The sequence below is a fragment of the Peromyscus maniculatus genome, chromosome 6, assembly GCF_049852395.1.
Source record: "Peromyscus maniculatus bairdii isolate BWxNUB_F1_BW_parent chromosome 6, HU_Pman_BW_mat_3.1, whole genome shotgun sequence".
NCBI classification, from domain to species: domain Eukaryota; kingdom Metazoa; phylum Chordata; class Mammalia; order Rodentia; family Cricetidae; genus Peromyscus; species Peromyscus maniculatus.
In genome coordinates, this window is record NC_134857.1 from 33,034,269 (window position 1) to 33,048,387 (window position 14,119).

Genomic DNA, 14,119 nt, shown 5'->3' on the forward strand with positions numbered 1-14,119 from the left:
AGGTAGCCTTCTATCATTCACCTCCTGGTTTTCTACTGAATACACAGGTAGATACTTATTTTCTAAAGTATACGAACTATGAGAGACAAGCACAGGCCATTGAAGAAATAGGCAGATGAGCTCCTAAGCACATTTTCAATACATGGGCCTAGCAGAGGAAGGGTTTGTAAGCTCAGAACTGAAGGTCAGTAGACATTCATAGGTGAAAAGGGTGGGGAGAGAAAGCTGTGGAAGAGATAAAAATGAATATGTGATATTCAGAGAAAGAAAGGTCATGTATCAACGGAAGACCTTCAGAATTCCCTTGGATTCAGAAGGAATGGGGTCTGCTGGAATATCTCATGAGCTGGGAGAATGTTAACTGATGCTCCAAGTCCTATACATGAATGTAAATGTACTGTGTAACATTTAAAATAGTAGCCAGTGTTAGAGGAGCCCACACATTATTTAAGATCTTTTACTTAAACAAATAAATTTAAGACATCATAACACACCCTTATACTGAGATGAAAATTCAAATTTTTCTATGTTGTACTTCAAAAAGCCAAACTCTTTATTCCCTTTTCTTTGCAGTAACCAAACTGCCCAGCACTGTGGAAATGTGTAGCCCTGGATCACCATACACTTCTCTCCTTAAAAGAAATGAAGGATGGTGTTATTCAGCAGGGAGTGGTTTTTCCAATGGAAACGTGAATAGGAATGGACTTGCTTTATTAAGGAGAAAAATGAGCTCTCTGTGGTTCTCTGGAGAACATCCCAGACAGAAGCGTGGGAATCTGATAGACACTCAAAATTTGTTGACAGATCCAAGTCCGAACCCAGTTTACTGCTCCTTGTCTGTGTTTCCAACTTTTTTCTTCACCCCGGTGAACACAGTCCAAATGCATCAGTTCATTTCACGCCAGTGTGCCTTTGTCGTCCACCCTCCCTCTATCTCAAATGTTCTTGCCCTTGACACCCAGTGCCCTGTTTCCCAGGTAACTGCCCACACATACTTCAAGACTCATCTCTTTTAAGTTTCTCCCATGCCCTTAGTTCGCACTTGGCCAATCATTTCCCCATGTTCTTGTTTTAACCCTTACCTGTTGGACAACCTGCTACTCAGTTGTGCACATTTAAAAACACATTTCTTTCTCCCCTTACAGCATTTGATCCTATCAGCTCCCCATGAACGGATGCATGAATATACGAATGAATGAGATCTAGTTCATAGCTTTAAAGCATGGATTCGGAAGGCAGACCTGTCTGCTTCAAACCCTTTCCCAACTCCTACCAGATGTGTGAAATTTTGGAAGTGATCTCATGGCTCAATCTCAGTTTTTCAATTATACAATGGGAATCATAATAATACTATATGAAAAATCAAAATGAAAGTGCAGTGTATATTTAATATATTCACTGGCAGACCTGGTTTTCCGTGTGTGTGTGTGTGTGTGTGTGTGTGTATACACAAATTTATAAAATTCAGTTAGCATGATTTCATTAAACATCATCAGTCCCTAAATAATCTGGCTCAAATTTCAATAACTACAATACATTCACTGTAACTCCCCTATGTAAAAACATCAAAAATAGCTTGAAGGCCAGGAGTGGTGAAGGCCAGGGTGGTGGTGTACCCTCTACCCTCTTTTTCAGATTAAAAAAAAAAATTCATTTTGAAAAAAAAATTTACTGTAAAGAACTTTACATGAAAAAGATTAAATTGCCCCATATGGAGGGTAGATAAGGGTCCCAGCCTCAGACATCAGGGTGGAGCAAGACCTGATCCTCCTCCTGCAGACAGGGTCATAGGGCTGGCTGCCCCTTTCCTGATCCAGTTCCCAGCAAGCTGGACATCCCTCTAGCTAAGTCTTAACTATAACTATACACCATGTTAGTCTCTCCCCAGAATCGAACAACTTCGCTGTCCCTTCCCCAACCACCCCAAACCTCCAATTCCTGTTGTTCTCAGCCTCAAGACAGGCTCAAAGGTTTGTGGCCTCCTCTATGCAGGTCATGGGGTCAGGAAAAACCCCAGAGGCCATAGAAACCATCTTTTTTTTTTTTTTTTTTTTTTTTTTTTTGGTTTTTGGTTTTTTCGAGACAGGGTTTCTCTGTGTAGCTTTGCGCCTTTCCTGGAACTCACTTGGTAGCCCAGGCTGGTGGCCTCGAACTCACAGAGATCCGCCTGGCTCTGCCTCCCAAGTGCTGGGATTAAAGGCGTGCGCCACCACCGCCCGGCTCATAGAGACCATCTTGCCGCCCCTTGCTGCCCCCTCCCCGTTTCTGATTTCTCTCTCTATTCCCTTCCCCCTGTATCCAGCCACCATCCTCCCTCGCCAAGGCTGCTGGGGCTCCTGAGGAAGCTCCTCCAGGAGGGAAATCCTGGGAGTTAACTGGCTGTCATCCAATTAGCATTTGCTGTACCTGGGAGCTTTCTCTGGGTAAGGACCAGAGGAAGCAGCAGAAGTGGGTGAGATGAAGATGAAGCCGAGCTTTGATGAAGGCCCTCTTCCGTTCCTCCCTAACCTGGCAGAACCCCTCCAGGACTCAGGTCTCACAGTGCAGGGGTCAGGCGGGGGTAGGGTGGGTGTAAGGTCGGTGGTGATTTTGCCAGGTCTTGATCTTAGGGGAGCATGAGTCAATGAAACGCTGTGTGCATGGAGATTGCTGATGAGGGAGAGGCAGCGGTTCTGGTCCTAAGCCCCTAGGCCCCCTTGGGCTTGGATATGAGGACATCCCTGGCTGGCAGCAGTATGATCTCATGGAACCAGCCTTCAGAAACCTGACCCGGCCCTCATCTGGCTGCAGAAATGTTCGCAGGACTGTCTTGGGGTACAGTTCTGGGCCCTGACTTGGGCACTGTCTGGAGATAGGGTGGAGCTAGACCTCACACAAGAAGGCATCCACGCTGGCCTGGTCCTACAGATCAGTGGCCAGTGTGGCACCCTCTGCTTCAAAAAAGAGCTCTGAGGACAGGCATCTACTAACTTTCTCATCTCAGGGATGCTGGAGGAAGGATGTGGCCAGGAAGGTCTCACTAAAATCCGAGCTGTCAACAGCCTGCTCCACTGGAGGTCCCCAGATAGCAGGGCACTAAGGTCCATGTCTCCATACGAGGCAAGCTTGGTGAAGGACTTAGCCTTCGGGCCTCTGGTGAGCTTAGTTCCTCAACCAGAATGCCAGCATGGAAGATGGCCTCCCAGTCAAAGTTGCCTTTGAGATATTTTTAGCTCACCCTGCTCCTCCTGGATCAGCAGGACCTTGGCAACCCTTTTAGGCAGTGGCTGCTGGTGCTTATGTCCCAGCCTGCCCTCTCCTGTGCTCCCAGCCCACTCCCCCATGGCCTCCTCAAACTCCTGCAACAGGGGCTGGGCCTCGGTGTTCATAGTCAAAGTTGTTCATAGTCAACTCAGAGAGCACTGCTGGAGTCCTGTGAGGCCTGGCGGGCAAAAGGAGGGTGGTGGTGAACTGGGGATAGCCTCTGCTTCTTAAAGGCCCAGCTAAGCTAAGCAGGTGCTCTACATACTGAAGGTCAATGTGACAGAAGCACACCCCCACCCCCCCCACCCACCCCCACCCACCCCCACCCACCCCCGCCTCTTGCCAGGTTGGTCCATCTCTCAAGGCACTTGGATGTAGCACTTGTTTGAGGGACGGGTTGTGGCAGATGGAACTCGGCCAGGTGGGGTCCGCATGACGGAAGTAGCAGAAGTTGTTCGGGACCCACTCGTAGATGATTGACAGAGTGATCGTGGTGGTCCAGCTAGCTTGTCTGGCCATGCAGATAGATGAGAATGGCAAATGAGTAGGGCAGTGTGGGCGCCTTTAATTCCAGCACCCAGGAAGCAGAGGCAAGTGGATCTCTGTGTGAGGGCCAGCGGACCTAAACAGAGAGTTCCAGGCCAGCCCGGACTACATAAGGAGACCCTGTCTCAAAAAAATAAAAAAGTCTGAGTCATACCTGATTACTATCATACAACTAACAATGTACATAAGATCTTAGCCTATGAGTAAGCTTGCAGCGTTTTATTGTTGGTCTTGAAATAACTTCAGGAGATTTTAGTGTGAAGTTTCTTAGCCAGGGTCACTTTCTCCGGGATATCTTCAACTCCTTATTTTCATTTATGTCAACTTTCCTTTTGGTGACTCCTCTGGGACTCATATTAAGTAATTCTCAAGTGACAACAATGTCTGTCTTTCAACTCTCTCCACATCTCCCCAGTCAGCCTTGTGACTTCGTATTTCTATGCTACTCTTGCATCTATTGCACAGTTTCCTCTTTCCATTTGTTAAATGCCACACGTAGTCATCACAGCAAGACACACAGGCAACACACTTACATAGTTTGCTGTCTGAGTCCAGTAACAGATGTGCACTGAAGCAATTGTTGTTTGTTCAGTGATTTCTGGACTGAAAGTTCGTCCCTCCTAATCTCAAGGTGCTGGGTTAGCATCACATCAAACAACAATAAAGGGAGAAGTCAGTCAGTACAACTCCATCCTGAGAGACATCTTACACTGTCCCCCCTTTCCTTATCATTTCCCTCTTCCCTCTCTTTGCCACCTCCTCTCCCCATTATATATTGATCCTCCACACTATCCCAGTTATGAAATCTCAACGTCACTGAGGCCACCAGGATTATCTTTTCTGACAACCATCCACCCTGAAGTGGTGGTAAGGGGTCCATAGGGATCCTGTAGATTCTGAAGGTCCCCACTCTTCTATTCTCTCCAGTTCTTAAAAGTAGAATATCTACAAGAAAACTCTCCCTGTTGGTAATATCCAACAGTTATAATGTAACTGGATATGCAATATTTTCATGTTTTCCTCTTATTATGAGAAGAGGGAAGAAAACAGATGTTAAACTATCATAATTTTTGGATAATGACAATGAATCATTCTAGGAAATACCAAAAATTAAGGATTGAGATTTTATGAAAAATATTTATTTTCCCAGACACTTTCTCACACCCATGACTTTCCAGCAAATTATGATGAAAGATCGTGGGACAGAGATAATCTGGGCTAGTTTCCCGCTGCGGGTTTCTGGGGTGATTCTTTGGAAGCAGGTGCCTGGTCCCCACTTTGAATCTACCACATCAGAAGCAAGTCTGTGGATGCACAGAAGCAATGCGGCATTGAAAAACTGCATTTTTAATGAGTTATCTGGATGTGGCTAATGAAGTCTGACATTTAGGGCCCACAACTGACCATCTTCTTCCAGTTCTGAGAAGGAATATCTACAGTGTGGCCACTTTACATCTCTGCCAATGCTCTTTCTTTCTGCTTCAGACTCAAATGAGCCTTTTCCTTTTGTCTAGCTCTTGAGAGGACAGTCACATCGCTCCTACAGTCCACACTGAAAAAAATGTAGACTGTTGGAAGCCCCTGAGAACTTGGCACTATTTTTTAAGGTTAGATAACATAAATATTCTGAATGTAAGGAGGTAAAATAATCTGAATAGTTTTCTTTCTTATAACTAAAACAATGGTAGGTATGGCCAAATAAAAGCAAAAGGTGACTTTTGTTATATCTAAGATAGTATAGTAAGCACATCGGTCAATACCAAAGGAGAGTAATGACTCATGTTTAGGCCAATCTCCCTGCCATAACCCTACTCCACATTTCTTGAGGACACCTGCTCTGTCTTCAGAACAATTTGAGGAGGAATTATTTACCCCGTTCTCTAAGCATTCCTGCAGGTGAGCATTTCAAAGCATATCTTCAAATCTATCTCATCTTTTTCAAGGCTCTCCCTAGTTACTTTTTACAAATCACAAATCTTCTGATCTCCCATGACAACAAGACAAGACAAAATACTGTTGATATTCAAGAGTCGTTTCACCTGGCAACATAGTTCTGGTCAATAATAAGAAAGAAAGAACTCATATACAAAATTTAAAAATCAAATGTAGATATAACCAACCGTCTTATTAAATAAGAAACACAGAACCAATGCAAAGAAGAAAGCCAAGAGGTCAGAGCTAAGAGCTAAAAACCTTACCCTTCCTCTCAAGGTGGTCCTACCTCTTTGAAAGAGACCTATTTCCTGTGTGTCTGTCTTTATATAGACTTTCTGTTCTGCCTTCTCTTTGGTTGTAAACCCAACCACATGACCGCCTCGTCACTGCCTATCTGTACAGACCTCCGGGTCTTCTATGGTTGGTATTGAGATTAAAGGCATGTGCTCCAATGCTGGCTGTATCCTTGAACACATAGAGATCTACCTAGCTCTGCCTACCAGGTGCTGGGATTAAAGGCATGCACCACCACCACCCAGCTTTCCTATGGCTTGCTAATAGCTCTGACCCCAGGCAACTTTATTTATTAACATACAAATAGCATTTTAGTACAAATAAAATATCACCATAATCAAATTCTCTTTAAATGTTCCCTTCTGCTATATTTCCCATGAATCTTTCCCAAAAACATGTTACTGGGAAACTTAATTCACAGTAAAAAGTGTTGCATAGTGGTACCCAATGGTGGTGATAATGTCACAAATACTCTACCCTCACGAGTGGATTAACGTTGATCATGACAATGTTTGAGAATATGAGTGTAGTTTCTGAATCTTTTTGTCTCCCTTTTCTATTCTACCATGGGATAATGTTGTAAGGAGGCCTCCACCAGATGTCAGTTCCTTAATCTTCGTGCTCCTAACCTCCAGAAGGGTGAGCCAGTAAACTCTGTTCAATATAAATTACAGAATGCAATGTTCTATTAAAGTAATAGTTGCATAGCCATTTCTTCTGAATTGAAATATCACTTCCAGGAAAGCTGGGGAGAAGAGGGGAAGCATCACATGAGACTCAGGAACTAAACAAACTTCACATTTCTGGGAAAGCTGAAATCTAAAAGATTCACAGGGCCCTTCTCCAAAGTTATAGAAACAGTAAACAACTACTGATGAACTGAACTGTCTAGAGGAGACTCTTGGACCTGTTCATCTGCTTAAATCCATGCAGAGAGCTCAAGGTTGCAATTTTTGAGTCATTGCCTATGTTGGGAAGGGCTTTTTAATGATACAGCTGCTCCTGTAAGAAGCCCCTTACCCACACTTTGCTAGTAATCCCACTAAGCTCTTTGTTGGTCTGTGGTGACTTCCATATCTGGCATGAGTACATGCATGTGTCATGTCTCCCAGGGAAAAGTTCATAGAACAGTAACATATTAAGATTAAGTATTAAGTGACAGATTAACACATTAAGACATATTCAAGTGTGACTTACCCAATGCCTTTGAAAGATCTCTGACTTCATCTTCCCAATGGCAGGGGTTAAAAACACAAAGCAGAATGTACACTAAAGTTCATGGCTAAGCCATCCCCAACTACTCATGATGTGCTGTAAAGCAACAAAATGGCAAGACTCTGGAACAGTAACGTAAGTAGTATTATGAACGCTCCTTGAAGCTGAGATAGTTACGTAAACTAGTATAGTGAATGCTATTTGGAGCTTGAGTCTTCTACATGGAAAAGAATGTTTAGATACTACCTGACTTACCTCCGGTCATGTGAGCAAATAAACACATATGCAAATTAAAAAATAAATCAAGAAGATGCTGCAACCAAGTGAAACTAATATGTTGTAAATGTACAGATAAGTCCATTTTATATTTATGTAATATGTAAGTCATGTGTTCAATAAAATATGCCACTTACGCCTTTTGACTAGTCTGTCATCCCCATGTTGTATAACGACAAGCATCTCTGGTTTTTTTTCCCCACATATAAAAGCAAAGAGCCTTTATTTCAAGCTCAGAGCTTAGTCCCTCTGTCTGTCTGACACAGCGGTGAAAGCAGAGAGCCGCATTTCTGTTTGATAATAATAATAAAAAAAAACCAGCAAGCTCTCTAGGCATAATTGGAGCTATGCTATTGGCACATGATAGTTTAAAATGGTATGAGGCTATCTTTAAAGCCCAAGTGTTATTAAATGCAGTTTCCAGTTGTAGGAGCTAACATAAATCAGGCTTCTCATTGGTGTTTTAAATGTAAAGAAAAGACACTTCCATATGGAGTAGGGCTATTTACAAGCCAGGATTAACCACCACAGAAAACCAAGTATCCCTTTGCAATATGGCTCAAGTCAATCAAGACAGAGAGATCACAGCAGCCCCTCACAGCACTGGACTTAAAAAGTCACGATGCTGCCCCCACCATTTATGTGTGACCATTCCAGGATCTCTACAGCCTCCTAAAGCTTGTGAAACAAGGATGAGCTAACCCCCCCAGGACTACCTCATTGGGAATAGTTTTCCAGCACAGACAATAGCTAAGACATTGTTAAAGGAGGATTCTTTGCTCTTCTCCCCTAGCTATAAGAGTCAAGACATTCTGAAAAGCTTGGGAGCAGCTCATTTGGTGTTCAACTTCCCAGAACACCTCCAAAGGCTGTCACACTGTTTTATAACCCCAGGAAATCTCTCTCTCTCTCTCTCTCTCTCTCTCTCTCTCTCTCTCTCTCTCTCTCTCTCTCTCGCTCTCGCTCTCGCTCTCGCTCTCTCGCTCTCTCTCTCGCTCTCGCTCTCCCTCTCTCTCCCTCCCCCCCCTCTCACACACACAGTGTGTTGGATTGTATATCCATTATTCAGACTTTTATCTGAAAAAAATACTAGAGATTCACAGTGTCAACATTATCAGCTTTAATTCACCAACTGACAGTCATGACCAGAAGCAACAAGTTTATCATCACTCCATGGGGGCACAGCTGTCCTCCATTTCTCAGGGATTCTCTTACTTGTAGTATACTGTCTTTAATCAATTTCTTCCCCATCACAGCTTCAAAATATATGACCATAATAAGAATGCCATCTAGGCTGGTTAAGGCATTTGTTCATTAAAAAGCCAACTTGCAGCTAAATGAAGAGCCAAAGATCATTAGAGGTGACAGAGCATGGAATGTTGGAAATGAGTGCCTCCCACAAGGCCTCAAATATCACCTTGGCCATTTACGGCTCTCTTGGTGTCTATTTTATACATCATTTATTTAAAACAGCTTTGAGAGAAGGTCATTCAGGTATTTGGATGTGGGTTAACATCTAAAATGAACCATGGTTTATTATTCTTCTTATTGTCCATTTACTAAGGATGGTATAGTAGATGGTTAAAGTCTATGGCCTCATTTGATAAAGTGCAAAAACAGCACTTTTTTGCCAGTCATATTAAAATTGATATCTTGATATTTAAGGTTCTAACCCTGTAGGAAAGAGTGCTGATTTTGTGCATATAAATACATCTGCACCACATCTTTCTAACTTGGAAGCATAATATTCTAACTCAGGCAGAGGAGAGCTGCAGCAAAAGGACATTAGTGTCTGCAGCAATGTTCTCTTCAAATGAATTGGATCTTTAAGACAATCTTATCAGGCTTGCTTTTAATGTAAGTGGCAGCTTTATGTGGAAGCAGGAGAGCAGGTAGTGAAGGGTATCCTGCTGCATCATAAACCTGCAGGAATTTTACAAGCCAAGGTAGATGTCGAGATAATGAGAACAGATTCACTTGTCAGGGGCTCTGATGCCAAAACCAGAGTTTTCTATGATCTTTAAAAAGAATCCTCCACAATGTTTTCTTTTTAATACATTCATTACACAATAGTACTCCACAGCATTTGATGATGCACAGGAAGATGTATAAATTAACATCAAAATGACGCATCTGCCTCTGCTGGTCCTGAATGCCTGTGGGTAATCTGAGAGTCACTTTAAATGCTGATTTTTTTTTAACATTAATATTTGCAAACAATCTCAAGTTTGTTCCCTTTGAAACTAACTGGAGGGGCATACTTAGACTAAAAAGTAATTGATGCAAGACTCTGAGTGATTGTTTTTTTCTTTGTTTAATTTGTTTTGTATTGTTTTATTTTTTTTAGGCAGGGACCCAAGTTGTCTAGAATGACTGACTCTTTATGTAGAGGAGGATGACCATAAACTCCTGACTGTAACCTCCTGCTTCTGCTGCTCAAGTGCTGGGATCATGGCACATACTACATTACACCCTTCTCTGTGGAGAATCTTTATAAATTTCCCCACAAGTGAGAATTCAGGAAATGTAGTAACCAAAGATCAAAAGACAAAGCTCCATCATTCAAACATTTCTGAAATGAATTAAGAACAGTTAAAAGGTTATGGCTCAGAATGTAAAGAAACTGATAGTGGGACACACCCAGAATACAGTTTTAGGTGGTTAATGTTTAATGAATTTATTAACCTAGAAAAAGAATGGCTTATAAATTCAGATACATACACATGTTGCAGAAGTGTTAAGGGAAGTCAGTAATGAAAGGATTGTGAGAGTTGGCAGTGGCCATCTGATTTCTTCCCAGGATGCCCTCTAGGTAATGGACAGGATCATGCATGATGGCAAAACACTTTTGTACTAGAACCATGGCTAAAGTTCCTAACCAAAGAAAGTATTTAGGATTTTGAATGGCCTGTGGAAGGCAGAAGCCAGGAAACACTCAAGTCGGGACTGGAACTAAAGGAAGAAAAGATTTGTTCATCGTTGATAAACATGGTCATTGGAAATGGTGAAAACAGTCTATTCAGTACATGTTTAGAATTAAAAAAAAAAAAACTAATCTGGGAAGTTCTAACTGGCTTACCAAGTCAACACTGAAGAAGAAATACAATTTTTAAGATCACAGTGTACAAGCAGGGGTAGAGGAGGCATGTGGTGAACACCATTTATCTTTTAGTTTGATAAGTAAACTGGGCACAATTTCATTTAAGAATGTAAAGGGTTATAAGCATTGCATCCTATTATTTCCCCCAAGACCAGTACCCCCAGCTGCTCCAAATGGTGCAGGAAGATGAAATTAGCCAATTCCCTGGAAAGGCTGTAGCATTCAGCTTCAGGGCTTTCTTAATTCTCCTTCTCCTGGGGTTCCCAGGGAAGCCTGAGAGCAGAGCAAGGAGGAAGAGAGAAAAGAGGAATTAACAAGCTTCCTAACGTATTGCTACCCTGACATCTTCCAAGGGACTTGGTTAATTTCACTTTGTACTTCCATTCAGATCAGCTCAAGTTTGCAGAAAGCACCAATTAAAAACAGGGAAAGAAGACAAAGGCGGTTGGGTGGGAAAGGGAAGGACGGATAGAATTTAAATTAGTAACCACAGACTGAGGTCTCCCCCCACAGTACTCAAGCACAAGGATTTCTCTTTTGAAAATCTAACTAAGATGGAAACTTTTACATTTTGTTAACTGTTATTCTTCCTTAGGATATGGGTGGAACCCCTGACTCTTATTTTCTAATGTAGCTGATTCACAGGATTGGAAGTTGTCTGATCCATACAATAGTCATCCATGCGCTTCACAACTCCACCTGTTCTCAATAAGTGTTTTGAGGTTGAAAATGAGACCTATGTGCCTGGTGGGAAGCCCTGCTGCTTTGAGTGACAAAATAATGGAAGACATGAATAAGAAGGATAAAAGGGTGGTCAGTGGAAGTGGATAGGAGGGGAGACGCTGACAACTGTAAGTGCACAAAAGTTACCCAAGGACGAAGGCCAGCACACTGTTAAAGATGACAGGAAAGAGCACAGACATACACATTCCCTTGTGTCACTAGACTGTAGGCAAATCCCCATCATGACCCCAGCTCAGGAAACCTCGCTGGAACAAATGTATAAGTGCTCTATGAAGTACTGGGATCTCAAAATCACCCAAGAATGTCTCTTCTTGGTTCTCTTTGATAAAACTTAGAAGATCACTTCTTATAATCCCTTTCACAAACTTGACTCCAGTCAGCCAATATCATAAAAATCCTGAGTCTGTACAGAGTATTGTTGACAGCTATCACTTTGGTTCAGGACTGCAAACAAAATCTAAGTCCATGGCTATCCAGGAGGATTCCCCAGGTGGCCTTAGGAAAATTACTAGGCAAGAAAGAAATGGCAACTTTCTTGGAGAAAAAAAAAAATGAGTGCAGTAAGAACGACTGTGCAAAACTGTTGGGTTCAAGGATGCACCTCTGATTCATAAACAAAGTGACTGGCACAATACACATCCACTGTCAACCCTGTCAACCAAATGATGACTACCATGGCTAGAAACAAGCATGTCTACACCCAAAAAGCAGAGTAAGAAGTCAGAGCATCAGTGGATCTTCAAATCAATTTTATGTCAATACAACCTGAACAGAGTTTCAAAAAACTAGAGATTTAGAGTCTTATCTCAAACCTATTTAACCAGAATCTCTGTGAATAGTGTCCAGAAAATTACTACAGATTCACCAGCTATTTTTTCATTAGTATTTTAGATGGGTTAAATCACTTGTCAGTATCTTCCAGTGGAGTGCAGAACCTTGAATCCTAGATGTCTTGTGTCTCTGTATGAAATCATATTTTACCACTTTATTTCTATGGTCAATCAGCATCAAACTTAGGGACATGTCTTTATTAATTATTATTGTTATTATTATTATTTGATGTTCTAATGCTGTATCTTTAATAAATTCCACTATTTTCTCATAAACTCTGGGTTCTTTCTGAAAGATAACATGGAAACACATAGTTCATCTACTTTCCATCGACTTCTTACTATGTTGTGTGTAAACATAGACCTGAGTAAAGTACCCAGGTGTACAAACTTCCACATAAGTACATAAAAAGTGTGGTAAACCTTAGAAGTAAGTGTGAGCTTTTAAGCAAGAAAGAGGAGCAAGCAACAGATTTACCTTCCTGTCTGAAAGAACTGGAAATAGGTTGTATAAAGCAAGATTCTGAAGACACAGGGCAACAAAGGGCAGCAATCCCTGCAAGGTAAGGGATGAAACAGTGCCTGTAAAAGCTGCATCTCACTCCCTAAGGAGCTTCTGGGCCATTGTGGAGTGAGAAGACCCTGACAGCTAAAGAGGGGTCAGACCATCAGAGGAACTTCTCTGGCTACAGAGGAATTAACTTAGAAATAAACAACTGTAGAGGCCCCTGGAAAAAGTCCCCAAATATTTGGAAAGGAAACAATCTTCTCTTAAATAAATCACAAGTCAGTAAAAAAGCTCAGAACGAAACTAAGTGCTTTGAGCTGCTTTGGCATAGATCCCAAGTATCCTCCAATGTTCGTGTACTGAAGATCAGGCTCCCAATTCAGCCGTGTTGAGCAGCACCTTTGTGGGTGGGGAAATCATGAGGGCTTCAATCTCAAAAGTGGATTAATAATTAATTAATTAATACATCTATAGACACAGATCATAGTGGTTTGGGAGAAATGATTTTTATAAAAGTGCTCTTTCTTTCTCTCTTCATCTCCTTCCCCTTTTCTTCCTAACCACTATGAAGTGAGCAGTACGGCTCTACCACACACTTCCACTGTGCTATGCTACTTCACCACAGCTTGGAGGAACGAGGCCAAGAGGCTATGGATCGAAATCTCTGAAATCATGAGATGAAGGCAATCTTTCCTTCTTCATAGTTTTTTGGTGTGAGCCTAGTCTTTGATGGCTGAGCATCTTTCCTTTTTAAATACAGTTTTCTCAGTGATAGAAAAACAAGGAACTAAAGGATGATGCCCTGGCTCAGGGCAGCATAACTCTGAGATGTGGTGCTTACAGCCACAGTTCCTCAGCCTGATGATGAACTTTGAGTCATCCCAGGCATGAAGTGAATACATCTATGCAGTGTCTCCCATCCTCTGAAGAGTTTGTGAGCCCCTCCCTTGCATCTGAGGTCTAAGGAGAGCACCTCCTTTTCACTCAGTACTCATTTCAAAGGACCCATGCAGATGGCTCCATACCTCTTTTTAGAACACAGATACAGTTGGCATCGGTTTTATCAGGACCTCAGCTAAAATGGAAATTACCATCTGTCACTCTGTCAATCATCTATCTTAATTCAGTTTGGGGAGTAGTCCAGCAGTAGTGCTGTGAAAGCAAACACATATCAACCACATCTTTAAGCAGAAAATTCATCCTCAAGAGATTAAAGTATCCGGTGTCAAAAGAAATCCATGCCTTCTTTGCTCTCTTATCAGTATAAGCAAGCCAGATGATCTCTAATATAAAAATCATATGGTATTTTTGGCTCATAAATATGCCATAAACTTATCAATGAATCTACAAGTCTAATACCCACAGTCATAAATTATACAGAAGACTGTAATTGGCCTGTGGCCTAAGTATGATTTTTGTTAAATAAAT

At 42.0% G+C, this 14,119-nt stretch overlaps 1 pseudogene; it reads right to left on the reverse strand.

Moving 5' to 3' along the window:
* Nucleotides 1-2,862: 2,862 nt before the first annotated feature.
* On the reverse strand, nucleotides 2,863-7,498 carry LOC102923611 (forkhead box protein J1-like; annotated as a pseudogene).
* Between the last annotated feature and the right edge of the window lie 6,621 nt (nucleotides 7,499-14,119).